The sequence below is a fragment of the Choloepus didactylus genome, chromosome 8 (genome assembly GCF_015220235.1).
Source record: "Choloepus didactylus isolate mChoDid1 chromosome 8, mChoDid1.pri, whole genome shotgun sequence".
NCBI lineage: Eukaryota > Metazoa > Chordata > Mammalia > Pilosa > Megalonychidae > Choloepus > Choloepus didactylus.
Genome location: NC_051314.1, coordinates 76,646,976 through 76,673,882, shown reverse-complemented (window position 1 = coordinate 76,673,882; position 26,907 = coordinate 76,646,976). Strand labels below are relative to the sequence as shown.

At 36.8% G+C, this 26,907-nt stretch overlaps 2 pseudogenes; both read left to right on the top strand.

Annotated features, from left to right (window-relative positions):
• The first annotated feature begins 130 nt into the window (after positions 1-130).
• On the top strand, positions 131-5,376 carry LOC119542705 (annotated as a pseudogene).
• Positions 5,377-22,101: 16,725 nt separating this feature from the next.
• Positions 22,102-22,527, top strand: LOC119542703 (annotated as a pseudogene).
• Positions 22,528-26,907: the final 4,380 nt, after the last annotated feature.

The following is a 26,907-nucleotide window of genomic DNA, read 5'->3' as shown; positions in this document are numbered from 1 at the left end:
TGAAATGAAATATAACTGTTTTGATACTTTGGATGGATCTCAATAAAAGTGCATTCAAGACATATGTATATATAATTGGTTTAGGAGAGTAGGAATAATAATTTATAGGGGGAAAAAAAGAGGCCAGATTATGAAGGTATTTTATTACAAACTACAGAGTTAGCTGGGCACTGGTGAATCGAGAAGTTACAAGGAAGGAGGTGACATTACCAGCCTTGTTTTGAGGGGAGTACATATAACATTTGCATTGTTCTTCAACCCTACAGACCATGTTCCCAACAATGGCTCAATAATCTTTATTCTCCTCCCTTTTTTCATTTCTCTTTCAACTGTAGCCATTTTAACTTCCACCTTTCATAAGAGGAAAAAAAGGAAAAGATACACATTCAGTACACTTTTCTCCAAATGAGGGGGTATTATTGGAAATTCTCAAGATTTTTTGAACTTAAACATCCATTTTCTAGAGGTTGTAGGCAAGGTTAGACAGAATCTCCTAGACAGAATCTATTGTTTCTTTCCTTAGCTGCCATCTCTTTAATTTAATGGCATGAGATTCCCCTGTTCTCTCTTCTTTGGTAGTGCAGAGGATTTTTTTTTTTTCTATTGTGATTTTATTTTAATATTTTTGCTTCCTTTCATTGGATATTAGGAAAGAGTAGTAAGTTTGTGATCAGTCACCACTCTCAACTTTTACAAAAACCTTCACTTTTTATGTTTAACATTTATTTGTTTTATTTTAGTAACATTTTACTATTAACATAAGCCATAGATACCTATTTTGTAAGATGACTATAAAGTATCAATATAGTATGATATCTAAAATGTTCCAAATTATGAAACTTCGCAATCACTAGGAAATACAGTACCCTACCAAGATCTCTACACACAAATTCGAGGTAACAACAACTTGAATTTGAATAGGTATTGGTAGGGCCTCAAATTCAATGGAACTAAAGACATTTTGGAAATCTGAATACTTATACATAATTCAGTAATATCCTAATGTATTATAGTATGTTATTTGCAGTTTGGAGTGAAAGCAAAATATCATTGGGTATATTCACATGAATCCTACGTGGCAGTACGAATTCTATGTGGGACCAAAATGATACCTTGCAAGCATTTAAGAAACAAACTGGATTGGACTGATTATAAAAGTAAATATCCAGAATCATAGAAAATATTGAAGAGTGTAGAATATCCAGAATAAAAGGTCTTTTATGTAAAGCTGCTGCCATTTTGAATATCTATGGTTTGGTTTTGGTTTTGGTTTTTGTTTGAGGGGTTTTTTGGTGCTTAAGCTAGATATTAGTAATGATAATTTATTCCAAGTTCATTGAACTACTTTTCAATTGATAACAGCAACATCCTTAAGGAGCTATACCTGAATCACTAAGTTCCCCCTAAAATTTATATTTCTACCAAAACCTATGGAGAAGTAGAGGCAATGTTATATAGCCATGAAAAACATAAGTTTTAGTTCAAATACCAGATTCTCAGTTTTCTACCAGAATGACCTAGGGATGGCTACTTGATGTCTCTAAGGCTCAACTTTCTCAACTCTGCAATGTGAATAGACAATAGTGTCGATCTTATAGGGTAATTTTGAGCATTATATGAGATAATGGCTGTAGGAGTCAGTACTTATTAAGTACTTTAATAAATGTTATCCATTATGTCAGAATGATAATGGCAAACAATATCCTTTTCAAGGAACTGGAGCTTAACTAATAAGAATGGGTATTAAACTGTTAGGTTCCATCTAACAATGACTGTAAAAATGGTGACCATTCTACTTGAAGGCCCTCTGCAGCAAGACAAGCTTATTTCTGCTATTCCTATTTCCAGTTTCCTGTCTGAATAGCCAAACCAGTGAAGATAAAAACCAGTTGGCTTTATCTACCCACACTTTAGATAAAGCCGTCCACAACACTAGGCAGCAAGCAGAATGTTAGGATTGGGCTGCTGTCAACTCCATGTGCCCCGGGTATCTCTGAGAGAGGGAAAGTGTGTGAGTAAACTGAGAGAGAGAAGGTTCCATGATCTAAGTCAAAGTTTAAGACCAACATCCAAGACTTCAGCCATCCTTCATATTCTAAGCATTTAAAAATGAATTTAGGAAGGAATGTATTATCTTCTAATGAGCTAGCTGAAAAAAAAATAGTCATGCTCTTCTGAAACTATTCATCTAGGCTGGTTTTATGTTAGTCCTACTCATAGATGAGTAAAAGGAATGAGTTTAGTGATTTTCCATTCAATTACTGGAATATTCAGTTTCTAGATCTATCAGTTACTCAGTCTTATCCCTCCTGTCAACTACTGTAGACAAGAATCAAAAGAAATAGTTCTAGCTACCTAGTATTCTCAGAGTAACAACAGAACAATGCTACAGTTAGGAGTTAATGAAAATGAGTGAGGACTGATCTGCCACACTTAAGCATTCGTTTTCCACCCCCTGCCTATAAAGCCCAGAGAGCTTGTGGAATTGTGGAGTATAAATCTAAAGAGGTAGTCTTCTTCCAGTACTATTTCTTAGAAAGAGTTTAAAAGAAAATTCAAAAGGAAAAAACCAAAAGAAGAAAATTTGGGGAAAAAAATGCTAAGTGTGATGGAAGCAAAGATGGTTAATAGCTCTGCAATGACTTGGGCTCTCTGGCCTAGGGATCACCTTCATCTATTTTTTTTTAAATTCATCTAGAAAATCACAAACCAGGGCTTAAGCTTCTGCCCACATACATCACTAGATAGTATAGCTGAAGTTCCCAGGAGATCATGTGCTCAGAAGCCAAAATAACTATCCATTGGATGAAAACACCCACTGAGATAAAAAGGATTACACACTGAACAACATTTAATATAAAGAAGAATTATTGAAGCAGAAACATCAAGAATGTTACATAAGTATAATTTCCTGAAAGAGATAAGGAAGATACAAATAAAGGATGAAACATTTTTTAAAACTCAGTAAAAATCAATCCTATTGAAAATTTCATAAATAAAATAAAGAATAAAATATATGAGGTTAATGCTAAGAAAGATTTAGATTAGATTAGAAAATAAACACCAGAAGACAAGTAGAGATGCCAAAATAAACCTAGATAACAAGAGTAACAGATGAAAAGAAGGAAAAAAAAATAAAGAGAAGGAAATAAGCATTTACTAGAGGAGACAAAGATAACAATTGAAAAGTATCATAGAAAGCCATTTAGGAAAGATGTTTAAAATGCAAGAAATCAAAGATTAAATGTGATACAAAATAAAGGAGGGATTTCTGGGACATCACAGCAGAGGGAAGCCACAGTGAGAATGAGAGAGACAGGAGCCAGGAAGATGGTGGTCACCACCATCGGCAAGGCCTCAGGACAGGATCCCAGCCTTGGCAGCTGAAAGCTCCCCACAGGAATAGTCTGCTGGAAGTGGAATTACAAGAAGTAAAACTAAAGAGCATCCAGAAAGCAAGAAGGAATCTCAGTCTGATGCCAACAGTACTGCTGAATCACATACTACCCAGCAACAGATTCCAATCCCTAGAACTCCTAAAACTGGAAAGAGGAAAAGCAGAATTGAGTCCTCATTACCAGAGATGATTGTTGAACCAGCTACTGATGGGGAGACCTCTGAAGCAGAGTAAAACTGTTCTATGTCTGAGCTCCAGGATCCCATTTTAAGAATAATTAGGAGAAGACAGATATTAGTTCCATGCATTCCACGCACTGTGTCCAGTGTTAGGAAAAACCTGAAAATTACTGACATAAATGATTCTCATACAGAAGAAGAAGTCTCTGAAGCAGAATCTCATATTTCAAGTATTTCTAGAATTGTTCCTTCCACAGTAATAACTACAAGAACCAGAAAGTGTAAGGGGAAATTCTTAACAGATCCAAGCCAAGAATCACATACAGAAGATATTTCTGATGCTGAGTCAGCATGCTTAGACATGTCTTCATTTTCAGGAATTCCAACTAGGAGAACAACCAGGAGTGTGCAGAGGAAATTATAGGCACAGACAGAGTTGAAGGATTCTAAGAGTAGAGCAGAAAATGAAAAGCAAATCACAGCTACACCCATGAATTCTATGAATTCAGAAGATTCAGATACTAGACAAACTTCTCAGTTACTAGCAAATTTTCTTGCTCAAATAAACAAGACAGACTTCTACAATAATGAAACTTACAATGACTTTGATGATGATTCCTTCCATGGAAATTCAGAAAAATACTAACAACACAAAAATGTCCAAGTTTTAATGTAAGAGAGGGAGAAAGGGCCAATGTTACACCTCTTACAGAAATAACAAAGCAGAATTCTAAGAGTTTAGTTGAAGGAGCCCAAAGGAATAATAGATGAGGGAAAATAAACTAATGAGGAAAGTTCTCAGTTGAAGAGTCTTTCTAAACTTCAGGACACTGGACTTCAGCATTTAGCCTCTCAAAGGCTTTCAACCCCCAAACTAACAAAGCCACATCAAAGTCCTCAAATCTGAACTGTGAAGCTATAATGAAATTGTTAGCTCAAATATTTGCAGTTGTGGAAGTAGACAGATGGGAGCACACCTTAAAAACAAGTGACTTGATAGAGTTTGGTGATGATGGTGATAGTGATGTTAGAGAAGAGTGCACAATTATAAGTGTTAGTGAAAACATAAACAATGAAAAGCATGTAGATTTTAAATATAGTATCAAATTATACACATCTCAGGATAAGGATGATTGTTATATTTGTTCTCGGCGGTGATGAAAGCCAGCACTCTGAAAACAGTGAGAATAAACAGGACACCATGTGTTTTGTTGAAAATGGCGGTAAAAGGGAGTCATCAAACAGAGATTCAGGAAACGTTACATGACAATGCACTGTTTGTAATTGACACAACTCCTGGATTGACTGTTGATAAAAATTTTTACTTGGAAGAGGAAGACAAGGCAAGTGAGGTTGCCACTGAGGAAGAACAAGATGAGCAGGAGGAAGAAGAAGATGAAAAAAGTGAAAAAGATCCATCAGACTATGACATAAGTAAAGAAAATGAGCTCAGTGTTGAAGACAACTTACTGAATAACACAAAATCTAAACTTCTAAAGTTGACAAGCAGCAGCACAAACCCTAGTCTAAGTATCAAGCAGTTGGGTGGTCTATATATTAACTTCAATAAAGACAAATTACAGTGTAACAAGAGAACACTAATATAGATTAAAGAGAAAAAGAAAAATGAGCTTCTGCAGAAAACTATCATTATGCCTGATTTTTAAAGAAAAAAAAAAAAAAAACTCTTCCACCATATAGTGAATCCAAGCTTCAACTTCAGAAAAAAATGCAGAAAAGAGTGACAAAAAACAGTAGATGATGGCTGGTTGGTATGAAAGCTCCAGAATTGACAGATGAACTTAAAAATGATCTCAAAGCACTGAAGATGAGAGCTAGCATGCACACAAAAAGATTTTACAAGAAAAATGATAGAGATGGCTTCCCCAAGTATTTCCAGATTGGAACCATTGTTGACAACCCAGCTTACTTCTACCATTCATGAGTTCCCAAGAAGCAAAGGAAAAGAACTATTATGAAAGAACTGCTGGCTGATAATGAGTTCAGAAGGTATAACTGAAGGACGTACTCAGAGATCAGGCTGAGAAAGCAGCAAATGCAACAGAAATTTCAAAAGAAGAAACTTCACAGCTAAGATTCATCAAGCAAACCACAATATTTTATATCTCCTTTTGTCTATTTGCCAAAGATGTTTTGAAAACTAACATCATCACATAATTTAAAGTAGACTGACCCTGTTTATAAAGAGATTTCTGTTTGGAAAAAGTTCATTTGAGAGATAATCAATCACATGTATCCTGGGATAAAAATAGGCGAGTCAACAAAAGATTCACCTGGGTTTTAGAACTTTAAGGGGGGTAAAAAAAGGAAAAGGAACCTTAAACATTGTAAGATAATTAGCATTTTTGTAACATTTTCAATTTTTAGTTAAAGAAAATTGAATTAAAAGATATTTAGAAAGCATAAAGTTTGCTAGCATGTTCAAAGAACTTTTAAAAAACCAACCATAGATACATAAACAATATCAAAATTAATGGAAGGTTTACAGTATGTGTTTGTTGAGGGGGGCGGTTGATGGACATGAAATGCCCTGTCGTCAGCTGCAAATTCAGATACAGAAAGTTGGTGAAGTTGGAATTGAGAGATTTGCTTCTCATAAAAATGATAGTTGAAAACAAAGGAATGATAGAAAGTATTCTTGGAGCAAATGTATGTTAGCTAAAGACCAAAAGATAAATGAAGCTTGGGGAGTATAAATAGGACTTAAAGAAAACTACTTAGAAAGTTTGGGCAAAATATAGAAGCAGCAGCAGGAAAGCTGTTTTCTTTCCTTGGCAACTGTGAAACAGGAGAATAATTTATTTTATCCAGATACAATGTTGTGTTACAAGAGAAACAGAATTAAAACAATATAATTTTGATTTGGTCAGCTTGTCTCTGTGGAATAAGGATTATGCATCCTGATTAAGCTGTCTTTCTGGTACCCAATGGGGGTATTTGGTCATTAATGCTTCTTGGTCAGTTATAGTTTTATTTCATTATTTATTGGACTGCTATTTTCCCAACATACTACTCCATTGAGATTTCAGTAAATATGGACACTCATATTTTATATATACTGCTTGGGGTCATAAGCAACCTAGAAATAGAACTGATGACATTTACAGTTGCAATTAGGGAAGCATCTGTGTCTATTCTCTTTCCTTTTATTTCAAGAATATGATGTTTTGTTTTCTACCGGGTAAAATAAGACCAGTATGAGAATTAAATATCAAAACAGTAAAAGTGACTGAGTCAATTTACCCTTTAAACATTCTTCCAGAAGTAGATATTGCCAGAAGAACATTCCTTCAACTTTTGCTACTATGGGGTGACAACGCCCAAAGTTGTGAATAATTCTGTTTAATACTTCCCTGCCTAGAAAACTGACAACTGGTCCAGTTACTCCTAGTCATGAGATGGGTTAGCTTCTTATCTATCATTTGATTTTCACACTGTCTTCTGGCTCATGAATGCAAGCACAGGTTGAATTACTCAGTTTGTTCTTCAAAGCCTGCAGTTATGACAAAGTTCTGCAATTGATTTTTGAGTGAAGTAACAGCAGTTTTTCTTACATTTAGAAGAAATTTTTTAATGATTTTAATATTATAGTGCATTTTACAGAGAAAACACAATTGGTATCCTCTGATCTTTTCCACACAAAGCAGTGATTAGAGCTTTCTGGATTGGAAAGCAGTGATGGGAAAAGAGCATTTAGCCTAAATTTTATGTCCAGCTCTTGTCAAATAACCCACCTTAGAGGTCCTAATGGTATGCCTTTCAAGTATTTATTTTTAGTTAAATTTTTACATTCATGCTTTTGGATTTTTACTTTGTCTCCATTGATTCATTTTTAATTTTATTTTGTTATACCTATTTTTGTAAGCCACTAAAATAACTTTTGGAACAAAGAAGAAAGTTTTTAATGTATTTTTCTCATTCAGTGAAGTCAACTGATATTATTCAACTAAAAAGCACCTAAAGTCACCTGTAATTATATTTATTATAAGGGGTTAAAAAAACTTAATAATAAACAGTAGTAGTATGTAGAGCTTTTTCATCTCAAATGTGATCTTAAACTTATTTTCAAATCCTCAACACTAATAAACAATAGTATCTAAAAATATAAGTATAAATAAAGGTCAGAAAGTAGTAAATGACCCAGAAAGAAGCCTTTAAGTCTTTAGTTCAATGCTCCTAGCCTTCTCCTAGCCTTCTACAAACACTTGAATATTTGAATAATAGATCAATATATGTGTTTATAATGCTTTTAAGCAATACAACTCAGCTAAGAAACAGATTTTAGTGACTTTGGCCTTTGTTACTAAACTCAGTTCATTTGCTGGAACTTTTTAAACCTTAATGACTTACAGAAAATATCTTTACTCCTCAACTGAAAAGCATTATAAAGCATACAAAGTGCTGATATATCGGGGAGTGCTAATGAAAGAAGGGCCTTAAAATACCCTAAAAAGTTCTTGAAAGATTTCTAAATAGTCTGTATTTATACCCCATCTTGTTCCAAAAAGCTTTTAAGACAATTTATTAAAAAAAACACCTACAACAAATCAATCAATCAATCAATCAATCAATTAAATAAAAGGAGGGCCTAGAAAGCTTGCTGCACAAAGAAAAAATCTGAAAACACTTTTAAAGGAAAACCCAAATGCAAGGAGAAATAAAACCAGAAGGATGCTGTAAATAATATGAAAATAAAAATTAATAACTAGCATTTACCATATAAAGTATATTGTCTTTTTAAAAAGTAAGATTCAAAGAAAAAAAGAGAAAGTAATCTATAACCATAATAAGAACTAAAATTTTACAAAATATATACAAGGTAGGATTGTGAAAGAATGCCAAAGTAAAATGCAAGAAAAGTAAAATGTTGTCATGATCCAAGGAAGAAATAGAAAAGAAATCAGTAAGTGTACATGAAGAAGCATGAGTCTTAAGGTACTCATCACAAAAATAAAATAGAATTTATAACTTTAAGCCATCCAAATAAAAATTTATCTATTCAATGAAACACAAGAAAGGAGAAAAAAAGTAATATAAAAAGTAGAAGAAAGGGAATATATAAAATAATATTGCAGAAATAAGTCTTAATACAGCAGTAAGTTCAACAAGAATATATCCATTAAACTCAATAATACAAAAGACAGAGAACTTTTACAGGAGTTATCAGGAAAAAAATAAATATACAGAAAGAATGAGAAAAAAAGAGGTAGGTATGGATAATAGGAGAGGACATAGCAATAAGATTCCCAGAATGAAAGGGAAAAAGAACAATCAAACAGAAGCAAATTTTAGAACAATGTTGCCCAAGATCATAGAGAGGAAGAAAAGCCAGGAGAAATACACCCAGCATTCATAGCTGCTTCTCCCCTAGAGGCATCTTCAATTACAATAACACAATTGAGAGGAGAGTGAAGGGTAGCAGAGCTTCCGAGAGTCTCAGAGCACTAGAGGGACAAAATTTGAGTTCAGGACCTTCTAAGGAGGGGAAGACTTGGGTTGGGACCCCAAATAACTAAACTCTTGGAGTAAGGGGGAACTGGAAATAGTGAGACCTGGCAAAAACTGAATAATATTAATATACAAATGAAATTAATCCTAAAATTAGATTAGGATGATTGCAGATTACTAATGTCCCCAGCCAAACAAAAGTAGCAAACACAACCCCTCCTTAAAAAAACACATCTTTGTCCCAAACTAACGACAGTTTTTCATATGTAAAGTTTGACAGTCAATAGAAGATACTCAACACTCAAGGAGTTTTAAGAGTAGGAGAAACGACAATAAAAACTAACAGAGAATCAATAGAGTTTGACAGTCAATAGAAGATACTCAACACTCAAGGAGTTTTAAGAGTAGGAGAAACGACAATAAAAACTAACAGAGAATCAATAGAGTTTGACAGTCAATAGAAGATACTCAACACTCAAGGAGTTTTAAGAGTAGGAGAAACGACAATAAAAACTAACAGAGAATCAATAGAGATGTCACATAGAGATTCCAAATAAAGACATTAAGTCTTCCTAAGAAGATAAGTTCCAGCAGGGAACTTAAAATAAAAAGTAGAACTATTATAACTAAAAAAAAAAACTGGAATTTTTACAAATCAATAAATTGATGTAAGAGCAAATTAGATAGAGCTAATAGAATAAGAAAAAATATACACAGAATCATAAAGGAATAATCAAGCATGGAAAACACAAAAGACAGGCAAAAAGATATAAAAACATACATGTAATTATAGTCTAGAAGTAGAGAAGTGTGATAATGGTTCAAAATCAGTATTTTAAGAGACAATAACAGAATATTCTAAAGTCAATGAACCTGACAGACACAAGTAGCCATAATAACTCCAACTGGATAAATAAAAATAAAAACACATAAAGGCAGATTTTAGAAAAACCTCTGAAAGGCAAGGACAATAAATATTAAAAGCAGCCAATAAAATAGACATATTAATGCAAAGGGTACAATAATTCAAACAACTCACTTCTCAACAGAAAAAAAGGAAGCCAGACATAATGGAATGCTACATAGCTGCCAAACTAGAATTCTATACTCAATGAAAATAACTTTCAAATATGAAATGAAAAGAAATTTTCAGAAAAACAAAAATAGATCATATCTTACCAGCAATCCACACTAATGGAAATATTAAAGGGTATGTTTCAAAGAAGAGGAAAATAATCTGTTTGAAGCTTATAAATGCAGAAAAAGATTAAGAACAATGGGGGTGTTGAATATGTAGATAAATCCAAATGAATAGTGACTATAAAACAACAATAATGGGAAGAAATTATGAAGAAAAATAAATGTAGGGTTAAATGTACAGATATAAAATAATAAAGGAACAGAAGTATGTTTTAAAATATAGAAAAATATAAAATACATGGCAAAAATATCTTATAACTCAGATGTATGGATAGTGATATGACAAGCATGGCTCCCCTGAGCCAGCTCATCAGTGCATTTCCAATAAATCACCTTCACTCTGAGAGACATGTTTCTTCTTCGTACATAGTGCCAGATCAGGTAAGCCCCTCTACTAGAAACAGCCATGCTTGTGGTATCAATAGTAAAATGTTCTAAGTTTCTTTCCATTGCCCAGGGAGATGTAAAAATACTATATTAAACTCTTATAAGTCAAGAACACATGCCGCAATTTCTAGTTTAACTAGCAGACACCTTCGGCCTTATATTTCCAAGTGCATTGGTCAGCATCCTACCACCAACATCTGCATGTCTTTGGCTAAGGGCTTCCTATGGCGGCTGGACCCCCCAAAACAGACAGAAAGTAACTGAGAATTAGCCAGGCAATTGGTACCAAAGTGGTCAAAGGAAGCAAATTTTCAGGATGGGATTCTGGTATTGAAACATTCACTATCAAGAAGGCAAAAAGACCACATTGTTGATGATAAGTAAGGTAGTGATAACTCGTGGTATGCTATAGTATCAAAATGCCAAGACTCACTGTGTTAAATTGGGATGGCAGTTGGGTCTAATGAGTTACAGTTGGTTGGGAAACATCTCCAGCTATTTCAAGACATGAGAGCACTGATAATTACAAGACCATTGGATTTGCTCATTGATGTTAAATGTCATAGAATCATTAAAGGATGAAAATGACAGCCTGAGGTCAGTCAACTAACAACTCAATGTGTGTTACAAAAGCCAGAACTAGCATTTAAAAGTCCCACATTTTCTGCATCTTATTGAGGCAGAGTATGCTATTGTGAGAATATTAGAATTATAAAGAAGGATGAATTCACAGCTCTGAAAAGTTTCCTACACTAAAGTCAAAGCACTGATAAGAATGCCGTGGGATCAACTTAGGTGGATATACAGAAATACTATATTTCTTTGAACTATCAGAGCTAGTAAAAGTGATCCACTCTTTGTTGCTAGAGGTTATCAGCTTTTCCTTGCCTGGAGATCTGTGAAGGCCTTACCTAAGGTAAATACTTCACAAGATAATGTTTGCCTTCCTTAATATCTGTCCCAACATCCCCTTCTTGTTTTTAGACAAATAATCAGGATCAAGACTTAGCATGAGCCATCTGGGGAGGGCCTGCAGTGAAAGAAAAGGGATTATTCACCAAAAGAGTAGCAGGTTTCAGAAACTGTAGGAGGACTGGGAATGAAATCTTGACAGTAATGAAGTTGGAGAAGGGGAGCAGATATAAGATGGACAAGAGAGATTATTCACATGAGAGCTATAACCTGTGTATGCCCTGTCATGGACACCTGAAAGTGTTCCTAAGATGTTGCAGATGGCTCTTTGAAGCTGGAAAAGAGCAGACTGTAATTAATGAGGTAGAAATGCTGGAGCTAACATGGCAGAATAATTGAGAAAGTGTCAAAAGTCTCAGAGAGATGGGAATGCAAATCTAAGGGCAGAGAAGCCAATAGCTGACTATAATCCATAGGAGGGCATAGAGGGCCCTACCTGCATTAAAGCACTAAGAAATGCATTGGTGAGGGCAGAATGGGCATTATTGGGAAGTTCAACATTGCTTGTCCTCTGAAGGCTAGTTTTGACAGTACAAGAGATTATTATGGAACTGGGCTTACCATTGTCAGTGGAGATGATAGAATTACAATACAGCAAGCACCATGTGGAGAACGTAAGGGTCAAAAACAATATAGATATACTTACTATAATTACCTACAAGGCCAGAAAGAAAGCAGGAACCCGTGAACTTCAGGGATACGTGGTAATGTATAATAGACCATAGTGGTCCTGGGAGTGAGATAGGAGGGCAGCAACCAAGGATATTGGTAGATAATAAATGAAAATGATCAAGAATGGATGAGCAAAAGACTGATACCACCTGCCACAGTGTAACCATAATCATTCACTCACTTGTCGGAACTGATCCAGTTCTCAAGCTCAGAGCTCATCTATATAAGCATATACCTTTCCCATCAGGGAAAAACCTTGGAATTATGCAAAAGTGATTCCTCCAATCCTTTTCCAAAGGCTCCTAAGGGCATTTATTAAGTATATGTACATGGAGAAAGGGGGACTACCCAGGTCTTTATAGTACTGTTGGATAAAGAGCCTGAACTCACACAGATAGAGCATTCAATATTTTATCATGGCACCCCGATATAGTATGGGTATATGGAAATCAGTTCATAAATATCATCCTTGCCCAAGACTAACTCACAATGGACTCAACAGTACTGCAGGCACTCTCAGGTAATATATAAGTCCTTTCAGTGTGCATCACAATGAAAAAAAAATTGAGCACTGGGAAGAGGCCTCACTTCAGTTCCCTGACCTGAGGAGTAAGTACCAAAAGGTAACTGCCAAGTTAAAGTCCCTAAAACAGCCTGCCTTAGCCAAAGGAGTAAATCAAAAGTAATAATATATCTCATGGAAACAGCAAAGATAAGGGGCACTCTAAAAGATTTAAAGGGTGCAGAGGTAGTGGGCTCCATAATATCCTCACTTAATTCACTGTTAGGCACCTGCAAAAACTAATGGAAAATGAGGAAAAATTTTGGACTATCATGAACGTACACAAGTGGTAGCCCAAATTTCAGGTAATATGCAGACCAGATCAACACAACCTCTGATACTTGATACGCAGCATTCAATTTGGTGAATGCATTTTTTTTCAAACCCTATCAGAAGCACTTTACGGTTAATACAATGGATAGTAATACCATTAAAAGTCTTGTCTCAAGGCTATGTTAGTTCTCTTCCTCTCTGTCACAGTAGAATCCAGAGGAAACTTGATGACCTGGACATTCCACAGAATGTCATTCTGGTCCACTGTATTGATGGCACTGTGTTAATTAGTTCTGGTGAACAGAGAATGGCAAGTGTTCTAGATGCCTTGGAAAGAAACATGCATTTCAGAGAGGGGAGATATACCCTACAAAGTTGCAGGAACCTGTTACATTGGCAAAATTTTAGAGATCATGTGGTTGGGAATTTGAGGACATCCCCTCCAAGGGAAAGGACAAGAGATTAAATCCTGTACTTCACAGCATTTGGTAGACCTCTTCACATATTATACACAGCCATACCACACTTGGAAACAAACTCTGACAAAATTATCAGACAATTAGGAAAGCATGGTAAGCAATTCTGTTGAAGAATACAGTACAATCCTGTCTTAATTAAGGTGGAAGTACAAATATAAGGACATTAGAACACACTATAAAGAGACAGCCTGTACTTATACTCCATATAAATACATGCTTTGAAAAAACACAAATAATTCAAAAAATCACTGCTACTGAATTATAGCTCCACCTAGGGTAGCCTAGACAGGCAATAGTGAGAGGAATCCTCCAAATGAGAAGAGCTTCAGGCTGTATACCCATTCATGAATTCCATATGTAGTCAAGGATAATCATAGATTCTTGGGCATTGGGAAATGGTTCAGTTGCTTGGTCAGGGATCTGGAAGGAGCAAGATCAGAAAATCATAGACAAGGAAATTTGGAAAAGAAGCATGAGGACTATCCAATGGGACCAGGAACAAAGTGTGCTGGTCTCTGTGTTTCACATCAGTGTTGACCAGAAGGTATCAATTGCAGAGGAGGTACTGAACAACCAGGACCAGTAGAGATCAGCCAGCTTTCGTCCTTAGTCACCCCAATGCATGTACAATGGGTCCATGTACTAAGCAGCTTTGGTGACAGGGATGGACACTGAACATGGCTCCTTGCCACCAAAACTGATATAGCTAATGTTGGTGCCAAATGTCCAACCTGTCACCATTTCTTGGGGAAACAAGCAGCCAGTTGGTGGCAAGTTGATTATGTTGGACCCCTTCTATCTTGGAGGGGATAGAAATTCAGCCTTTTGGGGATTTGTTTTAGATTCCTAGGCTGCTGAAGCAAATACCATGAAATGGGTCTGATTAAACAATGGCAATTTACTAACTTGTGGTTTGGGGGCTAAAAGAAAGTCCAAATCAAGGTGTTATCAAGGTGATGCCTTTTTTCAGAAGACTGCAGTTCTGGAGCTGGCTGATGGTCATCCTTGACTCCACTGTCACATGGCAAGGCACATAGTGGCATCTCCTGGTCTTTCCCTTCTCTTCCAGGTTCTATTGATTTCAGCTTCTGGCTGCTTCCCTCTGTGGCTTTCTGTCTCTCATGCCTGAATTCATTCCATTTATAAAAGTCTCCAATAATAGAATTAAGTAAGACCCGTCCTGATGAGGTGGGTTACACCTTAACTGAAATAGTCTCATCCAAAGGTCCTACTTACAGTGGGCTCACCACCACAGCAATGGAATAAATTTAAGAACATGTTTTATTAGGGTACATAGTTTCAAATCATCACAGGATTGAAACAAAGGTCTATAATAATACATGAGAGGGATTAATAATGTAAAATATATCAAAATTTAAAAGTCCACATGAGTTTCTAAAAATGTTTACAAGAAATGTTATGTATTCATCGATCCTTTTGTGTAATTCCTGCATCCAGGTTATAGTCATCATCTAATTAAAAATTACAAATGAGAAAATAAAATAAAAATATAACTAGAGATACCTCAGGTAAAACAACTGTTAATAAGTTCTAAAAGTATCAAGATGTACATTGACTATCTGTGGATAAAAACACCTAGAAACCTGTTGAGACAAATGAATAATCATTTCTAGAATGCTCATCTAAATTGTTCTGAAGTCATCTGTTCTGGTTTCCCAATGCTAACGGAATGCAAAACACCAGAAATGGATTGGCTTTTAAAAAGTGGGATGTCCTAGTTTGCTAATGCTTCCAGAATGCAAAACACCAGAAATGGATGGCTTTTACAAAGGGGGTTTATTTGGTTACAAACTTACAGTCTTAAGGCCATAAAGCATCCAAGTAAGTCATCAACAATTGGGCATCTTCACTGGAGGATGGCCAACGGTGTCCAGAAAACCTCTGTTAGCTGGGAAGGTACGTGGCTGGCAGCTGCTCCAAAGTTCTGGTTTCAAGATGGCTTTCTCCCAGGACACTCCTCTCTAGGCTGCAGTTCCTCAAAAATGTCACTCTTAGTTGTTCTTGGGGCATTTATCCTCTCTTAGCTTCTCTGGAGCAAAAGTCTGCTTTTAACAGCCATCTTCAAACTATCTCTCATCTGCAGCTACTCTCTCAGCTTCTGTGTATTCTTCAAAGTGTCCCTCTTGGCTGTAGCAAGCCCACTGCTTCTCTCTGAGCTTATATGGTGCTCCAGTAAACTAATCAAGGCCCACGCTGAATGGGTAGCGCCACATCTCCATGGAAATTATCCAGAGTTATCACCCATAGTTGGGTGGGGTGCATTTCTGGGGAACCAACATAATCCATATGTTCCAACTTAACCCACTAATATGTCTGCCCCCACAGGACTACATCAAAGATAATGGTATTTTGGGGGACATAATACATCCAAACGAGCAAAGGGGTTTATTTGATTACACAGTTACAGTCTTAAGGCCATAAAGTGTCCAAGGTAATAAATCAACAATTGGGTACCTTTACTGGAGGATGGCCAATGGCATCTGGAAAACCTGTTAGCCAGGAAGGCACATGGCTGGCATCTGCTTGTTCCCAGGTTGTGTTTCAAAATGGCATTCTCCAAAATGTCTGCATCAGCTTCCAATGGCCATTTTCAAAACATCTGTCTCAGCTGCAGCTAGCTGTGAGCTCTTTCTGTCTGAGTTTATATAGTGCTCCAGTAAACTAAACAAGGCCCATGCTGAATGGGTAGGGTCATGCCCCTATAGAAATTATCCAATCAGAGTTATCACCTACAGTTGGGTGGGTCACATCTCCATGGAGACTGAACCAATAGGTTCCAACCCAATCCACACTAATATGTCTGCCCCCACAAGAATGCATTAAAGAATATGGCTTTTTCTGGGGGCATAATATATACAAACCACGACATTCCATCCCCTGGACCCCAGAAAAACATATTCTTTTCAAATACAAAATAGATTCATCCCATCACAATATTACAGAAACTTAAATCATTTCAGTAACAATAAGTAAGTACAAGATCCCACCAAAATCAATTACAGGCATGGTCTGTCCAAAAGCAAAATTCCCCTCTGGATGTAGACCTGTGAAACTTAGAATAAGTTATCTACTTCCAATATACAAAGGAGGGACAGTCATAGGGTAAACATTCCCATTGCCATAATTTTTTTTTTTATTGAGATATATTCACATACCATGCAGTCATACAAAACAAATTGTACATTCGATTGTTCACAGTACCATTACATAGTTGTACATTCATCACCTAAATCAATCCCTGACACCTTCATTAGCACACACACAAAAATAACAAGAATAATAATTAAAGTGAAAAAGAGCAATTAAAGTAAAAAAGAACACTGGGTACCTTTGTCTGTTTGTTTCCTTCCCCTATTTTTCTACTCATCCATCCATAAACTAGACAAAGTGGAGTGTGGTCCTTATGGCTTTCCCAATCCCATTGTCACCCCTCATAAGCTACATTTTTATACAACTGTCTTCGAGATTCATGGGTTCTGGGTCATAGTTTGATAGTTTCAGGTATCCACCACCAGCTACCCCAATCCTTTAGAACCTAAAAAGGGTTGTCTAAAGTGTGCGTAAGAGTGCCCACCAGAGTGACCTCTCAGCTCCTTTTGGAATCTCTCTGCCCCTGAAGCTTATTTCATTTCCTTTCACATCCCCCTTTTGGTCAAGAAGATGTTCTCCATCCCACGATGCCAGGTCTACATTCCTCCCCAGGAGTCATATTCCACATTGCCAGGGAGATTCACTCCCCTGGGTGTCTGATCCCACGTAGGGGGAAGGGCAGTGATTTCACCTTTCAAGTTGGCTTAGCTAGAGAGACAGGGCCACATCTGAGCAACAAAGAGGCATTCGGGAGGAGGCTCTTAGGCACAACCATAGGGAGGCCTAGCCTCTCCTTTGCAGCAACCATCTTCCCAAGGGTAAAACCTATGGTAGAGGGCTCAACCCATCAAACCACCAGTCCCCTATGTCTGTGGTCATGTTAGCAACCATGGAGGTGGGGTAGGCGAATACCCCTGCATTCTCCACAGGCTCCTCAAGGGGGCACTACATCTTTTTTTTTCCTTGTTTTTCTTTTTTTTTTTTTTTAACTTTCCCTTCTTTTTTAAATCAACTGCATGAAAAAAAAGTTAAAAAGAAAACAAACATACAATAAAAGAACATTTCAAAGAGACCATAACAAGGGAGTAAGAAAAAGACAACTAACCTAAGATAACTGCTTAACTTCCAACATGTTCCTACTTTACCCCAAGAAAGTTACCTAACATAGCAACATTTCTGTGAACTTGTTCCTACTATATCCATCAGAAATTAACACACCATAGTCATTCCTGGGCATCCCCAGAACGTTAAATAGCTTATCTGTTCTTCTTGGATTATTGATCCCCCTTCCTTAATTGCTCTCTATTGCTAGTTCCCCTACATTCTACATTATAAACCATTTGTTTTACATTTTTCAAAGTTCACATTAGTGGTAGCATATAATATTTCTCTTTTTGTGCCTGGCTTATTTCGCTCAGCATTATGTCTTCAAGGTTCATCCATGTTGTCATATGTTTCACGAGATCGTTCCTTCTTACTGCCGCGTAGTATTCCATCATGTGTATATACCACATTTTATTTATCCACTCATCTGTTGAAGGACATTTGGGTTGTTTCCATCTCTTGGCAATTGTGAATAATGCTGCTATGAACATTGGCGTGCAGATATCTGTTCGTGTCACTGCTTTCCGATCTTCCGGGTATATACCGAGAAGTGCAATCGCTGGATCGAATGGTAACTCTATATCTAGTTTTCTAAGGAACTGCCAGACTGACTTCCAGAGTGGCTGAACCATTATACAGTCCCACCAACAGTGAATAAGAGTTCCAATTTCTCCACATCCCCTCCAGCATTTGTAGTTTCCTGTTTGTTTAATGGCAGCCATTCTAACCGGTGTTAGATGGTATCTCATTGTGGTCTTAATTTGCATCTCTCTAATAGCTAGTGAAGCTGAACATTTTTTCATGTGTTTCTTGGCCATTTGTATTTTCTCTTCAGAGAACTGTCTTTTCATATCTTTTGCCCATTTTATAATTGGGCTGTCTGTACTATTGTCATTGAGTTGTAGGATTTCTTTATATATGCACGATATCAGTCTTTTGTCAGATACATGGTTTCCAAAAACCATGGGATAGGCTTTTATAAAAGGGGGTTTATTTGGTTACACAGTTACAGTTTTAAGGCCATAAACGGTCCAAGGTATTGCATCGACAATTGGGTACCTTCACTGGAGGATGGCCAATGCCATCCAGAAAACTTCTGTTAGCTGGGAAGGCATGTAGCTGGTGTCTGCTTGTTCCCAAGTTGTGTTTCAAAATGGCATACTCCAAAATGTCTACATCAGCTTCCAATGGCCATCTTCAAAATGTCCGTCTCAGCTGCAGTGAGCTGTGAGCATCTTCTGTCTGAGCTTTTAAAGTGCTCCAATAAACTAAACAAGGCCCATGGTGAACAGGTGGGGCCATGCCTCCATGGAAATTATCCAATCAGAATTATCACCTACAGCTGGGTGGGTCACATCTCCATGAACACTGAACCAATAGTTTTCAACCCAATCCACACTAACACATCTGCCCCCACAAGAATGCATTAAAGAATATGGCTTTTTCTGCGGGACATAATATATACAAATCAGCACATCATCTTATCCATAAAGGAAAATAGAAAATTGTATTCCTGAAGGGAGAAAGAATTGTACTGTCCTTGATCAGTATTGAATTTGGGAATTTTTCTAGAGCACATTTTAATGGGTTTCCATGAGTGGAGGTTGTAGTTAAGGTAAATCATGGGCCATTGTTCCCAGTAAAGACAAACCACTGCTACTATAAAGCATAGTAGAGCCCATAGATCTTGGACAGTAAAGTCCAAATACTTCCTATGGCCTCATTTTAAATCCCTGAGAGAGCAAGAAAGTTCTATTGATCAGGACAAAAACTGCACCTTCAGGTAGCATGTCTGATGAAGTGAAGGTAGAATCTAAAAGTCATTTGACCACTGCATTTAATTGGTAATGAAGAAGAAGTGAGAACCTTTTGGAAGAGCATTAAAAATGTCTTACATTAAAACAGAATTTAGAGTGATGTCATCAAAAAGGTGACATAAGATATCCCCTGAAAAAGTATCACATCAGAATAAACTAATAAAAGGACAAATCACATTTGCTTGGAACTCTTGAGTATGATAGAGACTGGAGAAGGACTCCACAAATGTTGAATTGAAGAAAAAGAAAAAAAACACCAAAATCAGGTAGGAGATTTACATCCCAGGCCTGCCAGTCTGGGTCCCTCCCCAACAATTGGTGCATGTGGTTTAAGAGTCACACAGAGGCAGCACAGCCCAGGTTCCTCCTGCTGCGGATGCAGACTATAGGCCACTCCCAGCAGCAAGTAAGAATCCCACACATATGCAGGCACAGGGACTCAAGTCCACAGAGACCCAGGGTGGAAAACAAGGAACTGGGGGGAGTCACATTCAAATGTGCCACAAGAGAAAAAAGAGACCACAGCAGAACTGTTATGAAGACATACACACACTCAATCCAGTCTCTGGTTTGCTAGACCATCTAAATGTAAAACAGACCTTTTTGGATTGACCCCATCTGGCTGCCCAGGCAGTAACCTAATGGGGAAGTAAGGTGAGGCATAAAAGCCTCACAGACAAAAATAAAGGGAAGGGGTAACTGAACTGCTGTAAGACAGGATGGGTCCCAGATCTGAAAAAAATGTAAAGAAAAGGGGCATCAAGTGAGGGAGAGAATTTAAACAAATCATAGGTGCTGGGAAGAAAATTCTACACAAAACAAACAGAACAGATCAAAATTCCCACAGAAGGAAATGAGGAAAGGAATCTTTCCCCTGGAGGTGAAACAACTGCACTCAAAAGGACAATCTTAAAAATTGTACCACACACCCAGGGCAAGGATCAGGTACAGAAAAGCTGAAAAAACCTGAACAGTTAAAGACATGCTACTTTAAAAGTCCAGAATAAGTTGGACTAAGCATCAAAGAAGTGCCAAAACACAAAGCCAAACAATAATAAAACCCTAGGAAAGAGGGAGAAACTAACTTTAGAGTTACCACATCAAAAGAATCAGATTCCCAGACACCAGGAAAAAAAATTACAAGCCATAATAAGAAACAGGATTTTTCTTATTATGAAATTGAAAATATTTGATGCAGTCAAGGGAAAAAGTTAAAACTTCAGAGGAGACTCAGAATGTAGAAACTTATCAAAGAAGCTCAAGCAAATCTCCTAGATCAACCCAAGGAGATGTAGGAAAATACACGTAGAAATAAATCAATGGTGGACATAGAAATAAAGGATATTAAGCAAACAATATGTGAGCATAAAGAAGAATTTGAAAGTTGAAAAAGAAATATAACAGAAATTATGGGAAGGAAGTCATAGTAATGGAGATTAAAAATACACTAGAAGTATACAACAGCAGCATTGATAAGGAAGAAGAAAGAATCAGCTAGAAGACAGGATAACCTAAATTATACAGTGAGAAAAGCAGAGAAAAGATTAGAAAAAATTGAGCAGTATCTCAAGGACTTGGATGACAGCATGAAGCATACAAACATATACACCATGGGTGTTCCAGAAGAAGAGAAGAGAAAAGGGACAGAAAGAATGTTTGAGGAAATAATGGCCAATATTCTCCCAACTCTTATGAAAGAAATAAATATACATGTCCAAGAAGCACAACATACTTCAAACAGAATAAACCCAAATAGACCTACTCCAAGACACATACTAATTAGAATATCTAATGCCAAAGATAAAGAGAGAATTCTGAAAGCAGCAGGAGAAAAGCAATTCATCATAACAAGGGATATTCAATAAGACAAAATCCTGATTTCTCATCAGAAACCATGGAAGCAAGAGGCCAGTGGTATGATATATTAAAGGTTCAGAAAGAGAAAAATGGCGAGCCAAAAATTCTTTATCCAGTGAAACTCATTAAAAAATGAAGAAGAGTATAGATAGCCAGTGATAAACAGAAGCTGACCTACCCCACAAGAATTGCTAAAGGGAGTTCTTCGGGTTGAAAGGAAAAGACAAGAGAGTGGCTTGGAGTAGTTGGAAGAAGTGAAGATCTTCAGTAAAAGTAACTAAAAGGGTAAATGTAAAATCCAGTAGTCCTGTATACTCAATATACAGCTCCACTCTTTAATTCCTATAAGAGTCATAATATAATTGAGCAAGAAAAAAATCATATTTCCTAATAAAGGACACAAAACAACATAAAGAGGGAAATTGGGAGCAGAGAATTCATATACTATTGAAGCTAACTTATCTTTTCAAATTAGTAGGTTATAGACATAGGTTGTGTAATGCAAACTCCAGAGTAACCACAAAGAAAATATTTTAAAATATACAGAGACAGAAATGAGAAAGGGGTCAGTCAGATACATCAAAAAATATCAACTAGGAGTGGGCAGGCCTCTGCCAGGAAAATGCCATCCCCATTCTCAGTCAACGCTTTCCCAGTCAGCATTCCATCCATGATCATGCAGACAGACTGGATTGAACCATGGCTGATGGGACTTGCTCTCTTTCATGTCCTCTGCCTGCTGCTCACTTGTTTCTCATTCCAAAGTTATAAACTACAGATTGGGCATTTTCTGTGCCTAGTAATTTTAGTCTATTGTGCTGACTTTATTGATGAAGTAGCTGCAATGAACTAGAGGATATTTTCAAAACACCAGTATTTTGATTCAAGAGGGATGTTCATTTCTATGGTATTTTCAGCTCCACTGCTCTTCAATGCCATGATCATTGTGATTATGTGGGTATGTAAGACTTTGAATGTAATGATTGACCTGAGGAATTTACAAGAGAAAAGAAAAAGAAAAGAGGAGAAGAAAAGAAGAATAGTATAACAATTACTATGGATTTTTATGTTAATTTTTTTCCTCCACCATTGTTACCAACGTTAAAGTAAACATTTAGGCATCCTTCTTTAGCAACTGATTCCTATGATTTGAAAAGGTGATAGATTCTTTTAATGTGAAATCCACAGTGATAGTACATAGGCTAAAGTTGATTTTTAAAACAAACACTAATATCAATCAGGAGATTCGTTAAACATAGATCTGTATTTAGAATGTTCAGTGTGTTCCTAGTTAAACTTAATAAATAGTCTCTAATCAGAGACTTTCATAATTTCCTAAGTAGTTCACAGCATTTATGCAGTTAGTATTATTACAAAATGTTAAATCAATATAGAAATGTTAAATTGATAAATATTTAATGATATTCTACTCTTGGGCATCCTTAACTTTTTATCATGCTGTGTTTTCTAGTCTACAGCAGTAGTTCTTAACCAAGGATGGTTCTGTCCCTCAGAGAACATTTGATTGTCAGGACTGGTGGGTGCTATTGGCATCTAATGGTTGAGCCAAGGGATGCTACTGAACATAATAGAATGCGCAGGATAGTCCCCCACAGCAAAGGATTATCTAGCCCAACATGTCAACAGTGCCAAGGCTGAGAAACCCTGGACTAGAGAAACTTTAAAAAAAAAAAAGACTTTTGAGGCAAGGTATTGAAAAAACATTACATTTCAATTTAACAGACTGATTCTTATGATATCAGTCTCTGTAAACATCCACACAGGCCAGGCCCTGTCAAAACAAAGTAAAGTTAGAGCATACTTCACTTTTTCAAAATAGTTTAAAACATTAAGATATAATGGAAGGCACCAAGTCAAGATTCCACAGAAAAGAATATGTTGAATGAGCCCTTTGTTTTTGTTTTTCCGGATGCGAAATTAGAAATGCAGAAATATTGAATGAATATTTTAGCTTTTTCAACTAATAGAACTATATGAAAAATAGAAATATTGATTATATTCCTTCTTAAGTTTCACATTTTATTTTCCTATGCTTTGGGTGCTCAAGAACACAGTGCTATCAATTTTATTTAAAAAGATATAATATGACTTGACTTTATCAAATAGTTCATACACAGCAAGTTCCTGGTTCCTTACAAATCTGGAACTATAACTAGGGAATGACAGGAAGTGAACAGAGATTCAAATTTTTAAAAATATAGTGTTCAAATAGGGAATGCAATTGGCTCTTGATTTTGGTTTAAAAAAAAATGGTTTGAGAATAGTTGTTTCAATTGTAACAGGATTTTTCCCCGAAGTGAATACACTCAGATTTCAAAAGGAAAAAAAAAATGTCTAAATGAAAGGATTCATATTCAGCAGTTTAAAAGTTGAAACTTTCTTAGATTATAAAACTTAAATTTTAAAATTTAGATATATATGTTTTATAGACAATTTAAGTGTTCTTAGTAGAGAAACTGTTTCTTGAACTTTGATTTTAGTTTTAGAAGTGAGTTGATAACAGTTTTCTCAATAAATCCACCGGAAATTTTATCCTGAAATTTTTGCCAGTCCATTCTTGATTTTTTAACTTTTGTACTAAACATTAAAAAGTGACTTAAAAAATAGCATTTCATTGTCAAGTCAAATTTTAAACTTAAAATTATCCAATTTATCAAGTATTGCATACCTGATGTCCTGATAATTTGCCTAATTTTGCATTTCTGAAGATTTACCAATTCAGCATGTTTACTGGTTTTATGAATTCAGAAGAGTTCATTATATCATGAGTTGATTTCACAGAACGTAAAATCAAATTGGGCATTAGATTAAAATTGTAATCTTAAAATAGAAGATAATGCCTAGCTAGTGTGGCATTCTGCCACTGCAGGTTTGTTTCACACCTCTCAAGCCTTTGTGACAGGCTGATAATGGATTCTAGTCTTGGTATTTTCAGAGTCAGCTATGACATAGTCAACTTAGCTAATATAAGAGAAACTTGTTGAAATTGTATGTTTTCACCATCCATAAATTACTTTGTCTAAATATGGGACCATCTGACTAAGTCTGTTTTATTGTGAAAAATAGTGTAACGGCATTGTTAACTTTGCCTTAACTTTGTTTCCAATGTTAATATCTTATATGAAAGTATAAACATAGCATGGGTCTCTTTGTTTTGTTTCCTTTTTATATTTTGGAGGAGGGGGGTGGAGGTCACTTATTGTCAGGTCTGTTTCACAAAAAAAACAGGCTTCCCTCATTTTTTAACTGTTTACTAAATTCATATTCAGTGACTTAAATTGCAGTATTAATAGATGTTTGTTACTATTTTGTTCTCACTACTAGGAAAAATCATACAAGTCAAAATTGTCAACAAACAGTTCAGTAACTTACATAAATTGTGCACATTGTTAATCCCATGTTAAAAGTTTGAGGAAATACATAACTTGCTTCATTCAAGCTCTATAAAAATAAAAGGACACATTAGAGATTCTTTTGTCTATTAATAGATTCTTTGGTCTATTTATGTATTTATAAACAAAATAAAATAAAAAATATTTATGAGTAAAAATATATTTTGTACATTCCAAATATATATATATACCAACTATATTGAAATGGAGACTGCAATAAAGGAAGAGAGACAAAAAAGATATGACATATAAAAACCAAAGGAAAACATGGCTGAAGTAAGTACTGCCTTTACAATAACAACACTAAATTTTAATGGATTAAACACTTCAATCAAAAGAAACAAACTGGCAGAATAGATAAAAAAGAAAACATGATCCACTCTATGTTGTTTAAAAGATATTCTCCTTAAATCCAAAGACACAAATAAGTTGAAAGTGAAAGAACAGAAAAACCAAGATGGCGGCTAGGTGAGACAGGGCTAAGGAACACCTCTGTGGAAAACACTACATAAGGACCAAAGAGTGACCCAGAATACCGGTTACAGCGATGTGCCAGCTGGACGAGATCTGCTAGTTCCCAGGGGCTGTATACTTGGTGAAACTGGGAGTCTGCATTCTGAAACGAGTGAGTAAGCTGGCTGGAAGTCCCGCAGCCGCGCGGCAATCTGGGGAAGCCAGAGTTTGGCGTCTGGAGACCAACAGGCTCTTTTAATAAAAAAAAAAGGGGGGGGGGGACCCAGGAGCGGCTACAGGTGCAATCGTGGGAAACACACAGTAAAACACAGCAAGAGGGGGCTGGCCTGGCCTCTCGGTGTCTGGCCTGGAAGATAGCCCGCTACAGATATCCCTGGGGCTGGGGGAATGGAGCAGAGAGCCAGAACCCGAAAGAATCCCCACGGCTTAGCAGCTCGCTCCCGGGAGGGCTTGATAAACTCCTGCCTGGGGCCGTGCCCACAGCCCAGAGCCCCACCAGTTGTCCCGGAGCTGGGAAGGAGGAACTGTGTGAGGAGGGGGGTGTGGAGATGCCACGTTCGGCCATTTTTGCGTAAGGCTGAAAGCGAGCTGGCTTGGCCCAGCGGCCCGGGGCTTTCCTTGAGGGACGGCATGCACTGATGACATAGCACGGCATTCCCTCAGCAGAGGTCCTGAAGGATCACGGCTGGGCGGGGGGACCCGCTGGGAGATCCCAGGGACACTACGCCAAGTCCGGTGGTTTGTGGGACAGGGAGAGAGAGGAGCTGGAGCTGAAATGAAATGAAGGCTTGGACTCTTGCGGCAGCCTTGAATCTCCGGGAACTGGGGGGATATGAATATTGAGGCTGTCCTTCCTCCCTGACCACTCATACAAGCTCCCCGCATTCAGCGTGGACAGCTCCAGTAACACACCCAGGCTGAGTTCTCCGGCTGGACCCCGCAAGACTCATTTCCCCACTCACCGCGGGGACAAGGTGGAGAACTGACTTGAGAGGTATAGGTGACTCACAGACACCATCTGCTGGTTAGTTAGAGAAAGTGTATGTCACCAGTGTTTCTGAAAAATTAGGGTTTTTTTTACAAATTAAAAGAACCCTGTTGAGCAGACCAAATGCCAAGAGGCCAGAAACAACAGAAAATCTCAATGCATATGATAAAACCAGACGATATGGAGAATCCAACTCCAAACACACAAATCAAATTATCAGAAGAAACAAAGTTCCTCACAGAATTAATCAAAGAAATACATAGGAGAACATAAAGAAGACTTGCAAGAGTAAATAAAAAAATAGAAGATCTTATGGAAATAAAAGAAACTGTTGGCCAAATTAAAAAGACTCTGGATATTCACAATACAAGACTAGAGGAAGCTGAACAACATCTCAGTGTCCTAGAAGTCCACAGAACAGAAAATGAAAGAACAAAAGAAAGAATGGAGAAAAAAATTGAAAAAATCGAAATGGACCTCAGGGAAACGATAGATAAAATAAAACGTCCAAACTTAAGACTCATTGGTGTCCCAGAAGGGGAAGAGAAGGGGA